The sequence below is a fragment of the Elephantulus edwardii genome, unplaced genomic scaffold (genome assembly GCF_000299155.1).
Source record: "Elephantulus edwardii isolate Elephantulus edwardi_28Jun2011 unplaced genomic scaffold, EleEdw1.0 scaffold00044, whole genome shotgun sequence".
In the NCBI taxonomy this organism is placed as follows: Eukaryota; Metazoa; Chordata; class Mammalia; order Macroscelidea; family Macroscelididae; genus Elephantulus; species Elephantulus edwardii.
The window spans coordinates 15,974,275-15,988,439 of NW_006399794.1; positions in this window are offsets into that span (position 1 = coordinate 15,974,275).

Sequence of the window (14,165 nt, forward strand, 5' to 3'; positions counted from 1 at the left end):
CCCTCCCAAAACTGAAGCCAAAGCAAAGGCATTAAAGGCCAAGAAGGCAGTCCTGAAGGGCATCCACAGCCAAAAAAAAGGAGGAAGATCCGCACAACACCCACCTTCCAGCGGTCTAAGACACTGAGACTCTGAAGGCAGACCAAATACCCCCAAAAGAGCGCCCCCAGGAGAAACAAGCTTGACCACTATGCCATCATCAAGTTTCCCCTGAACACTGAGTCAGCCATGAAGATAGAAGATTACAAGACACTTGTGTTCATTGTGGATGTCAAGGCCTACAAGCACCAAATTAAACAAGCTGTAAAGAAGCCCTATGATGTTGATGTGGCCAAAGTCAACACTTTGATTAGGCCTGATGGAGAGAAAAAGGCCTATATTCAACTTTATCCTGACTATGATGCTTTGGATGTTGCCAACAAAATTGGGATCATCTAAACTGAGTCAGCTGGTTAATTCTAAATACAAATTTTTCTCACCATAAAAAAATAAAAAGAAAGTAATAATATAGGGCAGAAACAATAGAATATGACTTAAGACTTGTTATTGTTATGGGGAGGGGGGGTTGGTCACCTGTGACTCATAGCAATCCTATACACAATAGCTCTGAGTCCTGACCTATCCTGAGCCAATCTCTTTGTCTCCAACACACTTACCCCTGTTACCCAAGTCACTGAGTCAATCTATCTCATTCAGGGTCTTCCTCTCCTGCGCTGTCGCTTCACCCTTCCAAGCATTGGAAGACCTTCTCCAAGGACCCATTCCTCCTGGCAACATGCTCAAAGTATGTGAGATAGAGCTTCAAAATCTTTCCTTCCAAGGAGGATCTTGGTTTCACCCTCTCTGGGACAGACTCGTTTGTTCTCTTGGCAGTCTGTAGTATGTTCAGTACTCTTCTCCAGCATCACAACTCAAAGGCATTGATTCTTCTATTTTTCTTAGTCATTGTGCAGTTCTCTGATGCATAGCAAGTAACTGTGAAGACCATGGCTTGGATTAGGTGCACTCTAGTCTTCAGAATGACATTGTTACTTTTCAGTACTCTGGAGAGGTCCCTGCCAGCAGATTTTCCAAAGCAATTCATCTTTTGATTTTTTTAAATAATTTCTTTCCCCTTTCTGCTTTTCGTATAGTGTACCATCAAATCAGATCCGACAGGCACAGGAGGATATTGCCCCTCCTTCTCCAGTGAAGAGCATCTGGTTGATTTGAACCACACACCTTTGGGATTGCATCACAGCTTCTTGGCATTATGCCACCAGAGCACCCTGTCTTTTTATTTCTTTTTAAAATATTTTAAATTATTATTATTATTTTGTGTGTACCATCAAATTGGATCTGACTGGTACAGGAGAAGACTGCCCCTCCTCCAGCAGAGTATCTGATGGGTTTGAACCACATACTTCTGAGATTGCAGAGCAACTTCTTGCCACTAGGCCACCAGAGTTCCCTCTGTCTTTTGATTTCTTGACTGCTGGTGCCAAGAGTGTTAATTGTGGAACGAATCAAGCTGAAATTGTTAACAGTCTCAATCTCTTCTCTTTCTATCATGATGCTGCCAATTGGCCCAGTGCTGAGAATCTTCATGATGTTGAGCTTCAATCCATATTGAAGGATGCAGGCCTTGACCTTCTGCTGCAAACACCTTACGTCCTCCTCAATTTCAGCAAGGAAGTTGGTGTCATCTGTATAACACAGGTTGCTACTGAGTTTTCCTCCAATCCTGATGCCACATTCATTCTCATAAAAGTCTAACTTCCCAAATGATCTGTTCTGCATATAGATTGAAAAGATATGAAAATAGGATGCATCCCTGATGCACTCCTTTCCTAATCTTGAACCATTCAATGTTTCTTTGCTTTGTTCTGATGACTGCTTCCTGGCCTAAGTATAGATTTTACATGAGCACAAACAAGTGTTCTGGCATTTTCATTCGTCTCAAATTTAGCCACGATTTGTTGTGATCCACACAGTCACATGCCTTTGCATAGTCACACAGATAGACATTTCTCTGGTAGCCTCTGCTTTTGGCTAAGATCCAGCTAATGTTGGCTATGATGTCTCTGGTGCTACAGCCTCTTTTAAACCCAGCTTGCATATCTGGCAGTTCTCTGCTGTTCCAGTTGTTTCTGTATAATCTTCAGCAGGATCTTGCTGGCATGTGATTTTAGTGATATTGTTCAATAATATCCGCACTCTGTTGGATCACCTTCTTTTTGGAACAAGAATAAATATGGATCTCTTCCAGTGAGTTGGCCAGGTAGTTGTCCTCCAGATTTCTTGGCACAACCTGGTGAACATGTCTAGGGGAGCATCTATTTGTTGAAATGTGCATCAATTTCTGGGGCTTTGGTTTTTGCCAATTCTTTCAGAGCAGCTTGAACTTCCTCCTTCATCACTATTGCTTCTTGATCATATGTTGTCTCATTAAATTCTTCTATATCAGTCAATTCTTTTTGGTACAGTGACACTATGTACTCCTTCCATCTTCTTTTTGATGCTTTCTGGGACATTCAATATTCTGCCCACAGCATTCTTAAGTATTGAAACTCAAGGCTTGAATTTGTTCTTCAGTTCCTTCAACCTAAGATATGATGAGCGAGATTATCCCTTTTGATTTTCTGACTCAAGATCTTTGTACATTTCATTATAATACTTTGCTTTGTCTTCCCACATTGTCCTTTGAAATCTATTCAGCTCCGTAACTTCATTTCTTCCCTTTGTTTTGGCTTTTTGATGCTCTAGTGCAACATTCAGAGTGTCTTCTGACATCCATCTCAGTCTTTTCCTCCTCCTCCATCTTTGTAATGATTTTTTGCATTCTTCATAGACAATATTCTTTATATCCTCCCACAGATCATCTGATCTGTGCTCATTAGTGTTCAAGGCCTCAAATATGTTTCTGAGATGGTCTTTCAATTCAGTTGGGATAGACTTGAGGTCAAACTTTGATTCTTGTGGATTTGAGGTTTTTTCCTTTAGCTTCTGTTTGAACTTGCATTTGAATAGCTGATGGTCTGTTCCATAATTAGCACCTGGTCTAGTTTTCACAGCTGATATTGAGTTTCTCCAATGATTTTTTTCCACAAATGTAGTCAGTCTGATTCCTGTGTAGATGACCAGGTGAAGTCTATTATATAGTTGTTATTTGTGTTTCTTATGAAATATATTTGGGGTTATTTTATTTTATTAATTTTAATAAACACAGATATTTTGGATTTTCATTTATTCATTGCTGTACTTTTTTCTTTACCCTCTCCACCCTATAAAGTATATTTTTACTGAATGAATCCTTGATTGTACTTATTTTTCTATGCCTTGTGACAGGGACACTGAACTGTATGGACAGAACCTCATTGTGAAGAACAAATGATGAGCTCCTTCAGGACAGGACTGCAAGGACCCCTGGGGACTGTGTAGGATCAGGCATGTTTGAAAGAGTCAGTAGGTGTTTGCTGAGTGATTACATGATGTATGAAATAGCTTTTCACCCCTTGATGGGCCTTGGTCAGTTTAGAAAGCCTTTGTGATACAAATCTCATATACACCTGGGGTTTTAGGGACCTCAAGGGAAGAATCAAAGGAACTCCCATATTAGGCCCACAACCAACCCAGAAGAGAAACACTTCTCAGCTTTTAAGCTTCAGAGGTTCATAGTTGTAAACAACATAAACTAATTCTGGTTCATTTAAGAGAAGGGATTTATTAACAAGCTATTGGGAATAAGCACATGAGAAGAAAGTCCACCTCGTTAATCACTGTTGTTGTTGTTAGGTGCCATCAAGTAGACAACTCGTAGCAACCTTATGAACAACAGATCTGATTGGTACAGGAGGAAATTGTCCCTCCTTCCCCAGCAGAGCATCTGGCGGATTTGAACAGTGCGCCTCTGGGATTGTAGTTGCAGCTCCTTGCCGCTAGGCCACCAGAGCGTCCCATTTTATTTTTATTTTATTTTATTATTTTTGGGTGTGAGTGTACCGTCAAATCAGATCTGACTGGTACAGGAGGAGATTGTCCCTCCTTCCCCAGCAGAGCATCTGGTGGATTCAAACCGTGAGCCTCTGGGATTGTAGCTGCAGCTCCTTGCCACTAGGCCACCAGAGCTCCCCTGAACAACAGATCTGAATCTCGCTGTCACCTGTGTCATTTTCACCATCTCTTATATTCACAAACCGTGATTACAGTCACTGTGTCAATCCATCTTGTTGAGAGTCTCACTCTCTTTCTCTGACTCTTTACATTTCCCAGTATGATGCCTTCTTCCAAAGTTTGTTCTTGTGCATCACCAAATAGGGACTGACCCCTAGCTGACCCTACAGCGGTGACCCTCCATCAGGTTTCCTAGGCTATAAACCTTCGCTGGAGGAGATTGCTCATTGTTCTCCTTTAGAGCAGCTGGTGAATTCAAACTGCTGACCTTTTGGTTAGCAGTCCAATTCATTACACAACACACCACCAGGGCTCCTTCTTTGTACTAACGTGAGGTTAAATAAGAACTGAATGTACCTGTTCTGACTTACCTATGAATTAGACTTAGAAGAATGCTTAGGAAAGGCTCTTGCTCTATGTATTTCCCTGCTCCATTGATATTAGGCTTGACTGTGAGACTAGCTCTGACCAGTTGAATACTAGTATATATAACATGGGCTGTAGCCTTAAATGTGTTTTTGGTTTTGCTCTAATACTTCAGTCAGATGCAATAAGAGGAGATGTCCAGATAGCCTCTGATCCAGAGAGGATGATAACCACATGTAGCAAGACTGGATCCAACCTGTGGTTGGATTTAAGCAAAGCCAAACCAGAGCTTAATGCAAAGTCACCCCACCTAGCTCAGCCTAGATTAAATGAACTGTAGTTGACCTGTAGACCATGAATGCTACATTAACATTGGTTATCATGTTTTGAGGTATTACTGTAGTAAATCAAGTCAAAGTCAAAGCTATTGCCATAGAGTTAGCACCAACTCATAGTTGACCCTCCAGTGGTCTTTTGGAGACTCATCGTTCTTCTAAGAGTCACTGGTGGATTCGAACTACCAGAAAGGTTCCACTTTTTGGTTGGCTGCACAACTCCTTATAGACTACAGACAACAAGTAACTGAGCAACAGCAAATTCAGGAAAGGAAAGGGGATGATATGATTAGGGAAGGAAACAGAGAGCTTCAATGTATCATTGTTTTTATGCAACATCCATCCAGTCAGAATCAACTCACAGTAAATCACACAGGAGGAGATAGCGCATCTTTTTCCAGCAGGGCAGCTGGTAGCTTCAAATCGGGTACCTTTGTGCGGGCAGCATAGCTCCTTACGGCTAAGCCACTGCGTAGTAATGCTCAATTTTTTATGCTGAGTTCCCTAGTGTTGATTCATCGTTATTCTTTAAACCATACACATCTATTATACATACTCTGGGAAGGAGGGGAGAGAAGAAGAAAAGGGAGCGCAGGGGAGGGGAGAAGAGGGGAGCAAATCTGTTACTGTTGAGTTTATTCCAAGTCACAGTGATTGCAGGTATTATAAACTTTTTTTTAACTGTATTTTTTGTGGAGGCAGATGGACAGATCTTCCTAGGCTGACACCACTGGATGGGCTCAAACAAGTGAACTTTGGATTAGTTTCTCATTGTTGTCAAGTCTGAACTGACTCATACCTCACCACTCTGGTTCAAATCCACCAGCTTTGCCGGCCTAGTAGTGGGAAGGAGCTGTGCTGCCAACCCAAAGGCATGCAGTTCCAATCCACCAGCTGCTCCACAGGAGGAAGGGGGCCACTCTCCTCCCATGTGATTTACTGCCTATGAATCAGTTCTGACTTGATGGTACACAACAACAACAACAACAACAACAACTGACTTTGAGTTGGCAATGTAACTCCATATACAACAGGCCACTAGCACAAAATAGTGTTGTGGTTTGTTTGGGATTTTTTTTAGCTTATGTTAATGAGAGAAGAACAACTTGGAAAAAAAGAGGGCAAGAATGGCTGCACTGTTTGAGGAACACAATCAGTGTCACTAAATTTCCCATGTAGGAAGTGTTGGGTTCATGGTTATTCGGCTATGTCTATTCCCAACGATGGCAACCAAAAAAACATAATAAATTGTATATGAAAAGAAGCACAGCAGATTAGGCACAGAGAAGGATTCACAAGTGGAGAAAAATATGTGCCATATGATGATTGTCAAGGAATGAGGAAAAAGGCTAAAAGAGACAAGGAACTTCCCCAAAAATTGACAGAACAAGAAAGTCTTTCTATAGCTGGTGCCCTGAATTTGAACTTCTATTCTCTTAAACTGTCTGAAATACATTTTTGTTTGTTAAAGCCACTCATTTGTGGTATTTATGTTACAGTAAAGGGGAAAATTACAAAGAAGCTTGACTTCAGGGTTCCAGCCACATGAGCTGAGGGTCCTTCCACGTAGTATGTTCAGAGAATGCAAGGGCCATAATCTCTACCAACCACTTGTACGTGGGCTTCAGGTACTGTTATACTCTATAAATGGGGAGACCCATCGGTGGCATCACTAATCTCCCTGAATGGAGCAGAGTGAAAAGTAAGGAGATAAAACTGTATAGGTGGTGCCCAGACTGGGTACTATAGGTCAGCTCAGCTGAAAGACTTGCTTTAAAATTCCAACTCAGTTTATCTTGGTGGTGGTTGTGGTTGTTATGTGCCATTGAGTCGTCTGAGACTTATAATGATCGTACGTACAACAGCCCTATAACCTGCTCTATCCTGTGCCAATCTTAAAATCTCTGACACACCTACCCCATTACTCCAGTCACTGAATCAATCCATCTTATTGAGGATCTTCCCTCAACTTCTCAAGCATGATGTCCCTCTCCAAGGACTGGTCCCTCCTTGCAACATGCCTAAAGTATGTCAGACTTGGCTAAAGCACCTGAAAAGTCCTCACCAAGGTGCCTTCTTTGGGTGCAGCAACCAAATATGGCCACAAGGGGTCAGTGATGTCTGTTACTGGCTCCAGAATTTTGACATCAACCAGAAACAGCTCAAGATGTTCTTGTCCCAAAGCAGAAAGGCCAGATGGAAATCTGTGGGTACTTTGATGAAAAAAAATGTATTTTAGATGCCTTTAAAAGTTACATTATTTAAAACTGTTCAAATATATTTGAATTTAAATAGAAAATCTTGTAATTCAAATTTTTATTTTAATTCAAGTACAAAAGAAACTATCTTTTTTGTTAATAAAAACTGTACTCCATGCATATAGCAACTAGGTGAAGATGTGAAAGAGTTGGTTCAGGTACGATATAGATAATAAAAATCATGTGGCTTGGGAGGGGAGATTCCTTCTCTGTGATGGATGGGACCTGGCTCTGCATCTTTTGTTTGGCTGGAAGCCTCTTATTGGAGCCAATGAGAACTTGGGGTGTGGGCCTGGGATCTCTGAAAACTCATATGGGTCCAAGTGCCATGTATTGAGGTAACTTGGGATTGCTGTCATATTGAATAGTGTGTCCATCAAATACCATAATGATTACACATAGTTGAGAGTGTGTGGTAGAGCTCACTGATTAAGACAGGCTTAGAAGCAGAAGAGGCATCCACTTCCAAAACATGCCTGTGGAAACTCTATGAACTTAGAGGAAGGACATTAGTTATAGAACAAGGTCAAGATCTCTTGTTTATAAGGTTGGTACTAGATGGCACTTAACAACAACATATAACCCCAAGCCCTTGTCTCCATTTTGGAGTTGTATGAAGTGGCTGGACTCTGTAAGATGATGCTTTTGTTTTAGTTGAGGATCTGTGTGGATTGTTTGGTTGTTTTTATTTAAGCCTCTTGTTTAGAATTAGAATCAATAAGGCCTCCTGAAGGTCTATTATATTTAAAAGTTGGGCCTGAGGAATTATATTTTAATCCCTTGTTACTATCTTTTTTAAAAAAATTTTTTAATTGTTATTATTTTATGCGTGTGCACTGTCAAATTGGATCTGACTAATATAGGAGGAGATTGTCCCTCCTTCTCCAGCAGAGCATCTGGTGGATTTGAACCACACACCTCTGGGATTGCAGTGCAGCTTCTTGCCACTAGGCCACCAGAGCTCCCTTCTTGTTACTATCTTTTGGAGGAACATTCCTCTAAATCATATAGCACTCTGGTCAGTTTGCTGTGCTGAGGTAATCTGGGTTTGCTGTGACACTGAACCTTGTGCCATTGGAGTCTCAAATGCAGTAATGGAACAACGGTGCCATAGGTGTGCCAAACACCATAATGGCTACCCATTGTGGGCAGTGTTTGGTGGAGCTCCCAGAATGATTCAAGTTTGGAAGCAGGAGTAGCATCCACTTACTAAACTACACATCTCTGGAAACTCTATGAAGTTGGAGAAACGACTTCAGGCCTTTTGTTTATACACACACACACACACACACACACACACACACATTACAAGTTGGTTGGGCCCAAGTGTCTAGTGTTATTTTATTTTGGAAAAACACTCTTCTAAGTTGTATAGCACCCCTCTGTCAATTTGCTCCACTGAGGTAATCTGGGTTTGCTGTCATGCTGAACTTTGTGCCACTGGGGGGTCAAATGCCATAATGGCTGCCCATGATGGACAATGTTTAGTGGAGTTCCCAGTTTAAGGCCCGTTTGGAAGCAGGAGTGGCATCCACTTCCTAAACCACATGCTTCTGGAAACTCTGTGAATTTAGAGAAACAACGATAGTTATAGAAAGGCTTCAGGCCTTTAGCTCATAGGGTCACTATGAGTCAGGCTTGACTGTATGACAATCAACAACATCTGTATTCACCTTTGCTCTCCTAAATCAGATAATGCCCCTCTTCCCAGATTTTCACCAGGCTCAGCCAACATTCAGGGCATTTCATGCACTACTGGGCCAATTGGCAGCACTATGATAGATGGAGAAAGGATTGAGGTTGTTAACAATATCAGCTTACTCAACTCCACAATCAACACTCTTGGTACTAGCAGTCAGGAAATAAAAAAGATAAAATGCACTGAGGATGTCTGCTGTCGGAGGTCTCGCTAAAGTGCTGAGGAGCAATGACGTCATCCTAGAGACTAAGGTGTGCCTGCTCCAAGCCATAGTCTTCACAATTACATGCTATGTGTCAGAGACCTGGACAATGACTAAGGATGACAGAAGAACTGATGCCTTTGAGTTGTGGTGCTGGAGAAGAGTCTTTAATGTACCATGCACTGTCAAGAAAACAAATGGGCTTGTCTTGGAGAGGGTGAATCCAAGTTTCCCCTTGGAGGCCAGCATTTTGAAGCTCTGTCTCACATACTTTGGGCATGTGGCCAGGAAGGACCAGTCCTTGGAGAAGGACATCATGCTTAGAAGAGTGGAGGGACAATGCAGGAGAGGAAGACCCTGCATGAGATGGATTGACTCAATAACTGGGGCAATGGCATTAGGTGTGTCAAAGTCATTGAGACTGGCTCAGGACGGGGCAGGCTTCAGAGCTGTTGTATATAGGGTTGCTATGAATTGCAGGCGACTCGATGGCACATAACAACAACAGATGTCTGTAAATATATTATGCATGAAGAAAAGTTTGTTTTAAAAATCTATTAAAATAATGTTATTGTTGTGTGCTCTATAGTAGTTAAAGTCTCAGGAGGGAGCTGTGGTGGCATAGTCTGTAGGGAGTTGTACTGCTAACCTGAAGGCCTCATCTCTCTGGCTGTCTGAATCCACCAGTATCTCCCTAAGAAAAAGACAGATAATCTCCTCCTGTACGATTTACAGCCTCTGAAACCCTACTAGAGGGTCAGCTATAAGTTAGTTCTCACTCAATGTCAATGAGAGAGAGAAGGTTCTCTGTAAGTCCAAGATGATTCCGTGGCACTTAACAAAACAAATGACGAATCTGTTTAAAATTTTGAGGAATTATCATACTGTTTATTTGGGTCACTGCACCATTATACAATTCCATCAGCAAAAGATGAGGGTTCCAATTCCTCCACATACTTGCCAACAGTTATTTCTTTTTTAAATTTTAACCATCCTATTTTAAGAACTACCTTCCCTCTGTAACTTGATTTGTGCCACTATTAGAACCTCTACTTGGAATATTATTGCTTTTTAATTTTTGACTCATGTACTTTTAACTTGTTAGTCAAATTTGTGTCTTCTAGGCTGCAATAGTTCCATGATACATCTTCAAGGATATGAACATGTACAGCTAAGCACAATTGATAACAGTGCATCTAAATTCCAAAATCAATCTCCACAATAGTCTACATGTTTCCTATTGCCAAAGGGGCCCTTTAGAGTAGTGAGAGAAGATCTTCACTCTGAAATCTACAGCATCCCTTTTCAGCAGGAAGTAGCTAAAAGAATACGCCATCCCCTTTTCCTTATGAATCAGGGTGAAGTCTCTCTCAGGGAGGAGTGATAGGGAATGGCAAAGGACACACTGACAAAGGACATTAATCAGAACTGGCTTTGACAAGCACTGTGGCAATGGGACAATTAAAACAGACTTTCAAGGGGGGGGAAAGAGGAATGAACGGGGGGGAGGGTAGAGAAAATAGTGCAACAATGAATGAATGGAAACCCAAAATCTCTGTAAATGTTCATTAAAATTAATAAAGTTTAATTAAAAAATTTTTTAACCATCCTAGTGGTGAACTCTGATGGCCTACACCATAGGGAATTGTACTACTAACCAAATGTGGTGCCTCTCTGGAAGTATGAATCTACCAGCGATTCCCAAGGATAAAGAGGGGCAGTCTCCCCCAGGTGGTTTACAACCCTTGAAAACGCAATGGATGGTCAGTAATGAGTTAGCTCTATAGCGATGAGTCTGCATCTCTGAACTTGAGAGGTTTCTGATTTGTTGCTCATACGGTCACCATGAGTGACAGTAGACTTAACTACAGCTAGCAACAAAAGTGGATTTTTCTTTTTTCAGTGAGTGTAAAGTAATATCTTATTGCCATTTTGATTTGCAATCAGCAGACAAATTGGATTAAGTAAGTCTACTGCCCTGAATATTTCCAGAAGGCTGAAGAGAAAAGATGTCAGTGTAAAGACTAAGGTGCGTCTGATCCAGGCCATGGTCTTCACAATTACTTGCTATGTGTCAGAGAGCTGGACAATTATTAAGGATGACAAAAGAATTTATGTCTTTGAGTTGTGGTGCTGGAGAGCACCACGTGGTATTGAATATACCATGGACTGCCAAGAGAACAAAAAGTTCTGTCCTGGAGAGGGTTAAATCAAGTTGCTTTCTGAAGGCAAGGATTTTGAAGCTCTGTCTCACATACTTTGGGTGTGTTGCCAAGATGGAACAGTCCTTGAAGAAGGTCATTATGCTTGGAAGGCTGGAGGAACAATGCAAGAGAGGAAGACCCCAGTTGAGTTGGATTGACACAGTGACTGAGGTAATAGGGCTAATTGTGTTAGAGACAAGTGAGATTGAATCAGGATAGGACAAGGTTCAGAGCTATTGTAGGTAGGGTTGCTATGAGTCGCAGGAGATTTGATGACATGAAACAACACAACAAATGACCAGTGATACACTTTTCATGTACTTATTGATGAATCCTTTGCCCATTTTTAATTGGTCTATGTTTATTCTTACAAAATTTTCTCAACTAGAACAATACAAATAATTTAAAAATATCTTTGAAGAGAAAGAAAGAAATAACTTAGTGTTTCAAGATTTTGAGTAGAAAGGTCAGGTGGGAATTTACTTATATTTTCTGAGTGGAGGTGTCCAGGGAAAAATCCGATTTATGGAAGAGGATAAGATGCACAACAATCTTTGGTGCAAAGACATACTAGAGGGAGTAATCCAGGATGTATAGACCAGGTGGGAGGAAGAAGTCTTCTTTCCATGAAAACACATAAATCCACTGGAAATACTGGATTTAAGAAGAAGTAACACTGGCCAATGAAGAGAGAGCCTACGGACCAGAAAAACAGGAGATCTTCCTGTCTTATAGGAAGCAGCATCGTATACTCAGAAATAAAGAAGCAAATGATCTCTGAAAAATACTCAGTCTTTATAATTCTTGAGACTCTAATTCTAGAAGTTAAAATTTAATTTTGTTTATTGTTACGCCTCATGTTTGCATTCTCCTGTCTTAACTGACGAGGCTTCTTTCCATCTTCTGCCTACTCATTCAATGATCCTAAGTTTCTAGATCATAGAGATTTTAGAAGGCAGTATTGGCTTTCAGAAGAGCAAATAATTTTAGTTTTTCTGTAGAGTCTTTGATATGTTTTCTGAAGTTCTTCATTCACACAATTAGCATTTGATTCAGAACTTTCTTCCTCTTACTCTAAGTAATTATCTATCTGCCTGGGAAAATATTGTCCCAAAAACCTCCATTTCTTTTTCTTGACAAAATGCAGCCACTTCATTTCCTCTTTCCTGAAGCTCTTGATTTTCACTTCCAACCGAGATTTATTTAGCCTGAGAGACTTATAAGATAATCCATCAAGTCGATTTTCTGTTTTCTTCTATTGCAGTGTTGGTGTAGAATTGATTTTTCTCTCCGTCTTGGTCGTTTAAATGCACACTTGACTTTTCAACATCAGTCAATTTACTTCTGGCCTCTTGTCTGGTCATAAATATTGCCTCCACCGCCTGGGATGTTACCTGCATTCTCTTCTCTATGGAAAGCTGTCAGATCATTCATCTTTAGCAAACATTCCTCTAGAGACTGGATCTGATGCCTCGCACCTATCCTGGAACTCTGTATAAAGGTCCCAAGTCTTTCTTCTCTTGCCCATAATAGTTTAAAGTTTGTTTTTCTTTACTTTTGTATTTTTTTAGCTTTAGTTTCTGCTTTTAGAGATAAGATCAACTCTTCTAGATGTGAATTTTGAGGTTTCTTTCTTTCTTGTGGGTTTGCTATTTAAAAACCAGTTTCTGTTAAATCAATTCTGATTTACAGCAATCCTGTATGTGTCCAAGAAGATCCATGCTCCTCAGAGTTGTTTTTGTTTTATTTTTAATTGAGGTAAAAATTTACACAACTTCAACATGTACAAATTCAGGGATATTGATTTCTTTCTGTGTGCTGCATAACCATAATTTCATAAGGTTCTCAATGGTGATTCTTGTGGAAGTAAATAGTCAGGCTTTTCTTCTGAGGTGCTCTTGGTTGGCTTGAACCTCCATCCTTTCAGTTAGTAGCTAAGTGCATTAACAATTTGTACCACCCAAAGAATGCTATTTAAGGAAATAAAGGATCAAGTTACAGGTGTTCAGGGCCTTGGGCACTTCTGGACTTTTATTTTCTTTCACTGCAGGTTAAAACTTAACAAGAACTTTAATTTCATTAGAACAAATGTGGAAATGTTGGTGATATATTCATCGACTATCACTATAGGACTATTTTATATTCATGGACTGAAAGATTCTGTCCAAAACAAAAAGAAGTATTAGTTTCTGTACCATCACATCACCAAGCACCGTCTTCCACTGATACCCAAATAGAACAAGATTTGCTGTCACAATGTCAGGTACTTCCATACAGAATTCTGCACAGTCTACCAGTTTCAACGGTGAAGCCTCTCTGTAGTGATCAGGCCATTGCCAGGATCACACTGCAGAGACCACCTAGAAAACTTCTACCTAGAACCAAACCTGCATCTGGCAACTGGGCAGACCATGAATACTGAGGGTGCAGAGGGTCAGAACCAATACAGCCAGGAGTACCCTCAACCTTTTCCAGGGTTCATTGTTTTCTCCACTTAAACTTCTCCTACTAGAGGCTTATCTCATCCTCTGTGCTTGCCATTACCTCTGCCTTCCTGCTTACATGAAGAACAAAACCCATCCAATAATGACCATTGTCAACTTGGGATCCCCAGTGCCCAAAATGGGGCCTGGTATACAGTAGGTTTTCAGTGCTGCATCCATGTTTGTGAAGAAATGAATGAATGAGTGAATAAGTAAAGGAAGGACAAAGCCATTATCTACTGCCATAATCTGGAAGATTCAAATATAACAGAGTGTGATTCCCTTAGAAGAACTGAATACTCCAGACAGAACTGAGTGGGAGGTGGTGAAAAGAAGAAAGATGGTCATAGCCAAGGAGCATCTGGGGCTACCAGAAGCTGAGACAGAAAGAAAATCTTCTCCTTGAACATTCTGAGAAATGTGGGCTTGTCTACATTTCCACAGGAGGAATTGTGGAAGTCTACTT